Source organism: Elaeis guineensis, chromosome 4, assembly GCF_000442705.2.
Source record: "Elaeis guineensis isolate ETL-2024a chromosome 4, EG11, whole genome shotgun sequence".
In the NCBI taxonomy this organism is placed as follows: Eukaryota; Viridiplantae; Streptophyta; class Magnoliopsida; order Arecales; family Arecaceae; genus Elaeis; species Elaeis guineensis.
In genome coordinates this window covers 63886624-63887568 of record NC_025996.2, presented here as the reverse complement: position 1 = coordinate 63887568, position 945 = coordinate 63886624, and the positions used below count along the sequence as shown (strand labels likewise).

At 34.9% G+C, this 945-nt stretch overlaps 1 non-coding gene across 1 annotated transcript; it reads right to left on the bottom strand.

Annotated features, from left to right (window-relative positions):
• Positions 1 to 637: 637 nt before the first annotated feature.
• LOC140857631 (small nucleolar RNA R71) lies at positions 638 to 744 on the bottom strand. Its single transcript, XR_012141123.1, has one exon. It is a non-coding gene; the product is annotated as a small nucleolar RNA R71 (small nucleolar RNA).
• Positions 745 to 945: the final 201 nt, after the last annotated feature.

Sequence of the window (945 nt, the reverse complement as noted above, 5' to 3'; positions counted from 1 at the left end):
CCCTAGGATAGATTGAGTTTAATTTATTGTTTCACTTGTTTAAAAAAATAAAAAAAAATTTATTAAAATTTAAATTAATTTGGTTACTTTTTTTTAGATTTAGGACTCCTTAGGATCTTTTCTTTAGAACTTTTTCTCTTTTCTTTCTTTTTCTTATACATAAAAATTTTATAAAAAAAAATTATATAAACATCGAGAACTGTACACCTCATGTGTGGAGAAGAGTGTCGGGTCGTCTAGTTAGAATTGAGTCAATTCCTGTTGTTCCAATGGCTGAACCAATCCAACCCATGACCCTTAAGGATTTTGTTATCCAGTTGGCTCCATCCAACCATCTTGTATCAGGTTGCCACAACCCACAGCTAACAATTTTGAAATCAAATCTCAAATCATAAATATGCTTCCAAAATTCACAGGATTAGAGGATGCTTATATATTTATTAGAGAATTTGAGGAGGTATGTGCAACCATGAAACTGCAATTAACAGAGGATGAGGTCAAACTTAGATTAATCAACTTTGCCCTTAAGGATAATGCTAAGAAGTGGCTTTATAGTCTGCCAAACCATTCTGTCACTACCTGGGAGGGCTTTGTGAGAATATTTTTGAAAAAGTATTTCCCCCATCATAAAACAGCTAGGATTAGGAATGAAATAAATCAATTTTACCAACTAGCTGGTGAATCATTTTGGAAGTACTTTGATCGTTTCAAGAATCTTTTGACCCAATGCCCACACCATGGAATAGAAACTTGGAGACTATGCCAGATCATCTATGAGGGGTTAGATTCAAACTCAAGAACCATGCTAGAGTCCATGTGCCAAGGCCAATTTATGGACAAAGAAACTACTGAAGCTTGGCAATTCTTAGAAGACCTAGCCGAGAAAAATTTACAGTGGGAAACAACTAGGGAACCTGATAAAGCTACACCTTCAAGAGGAGGAAT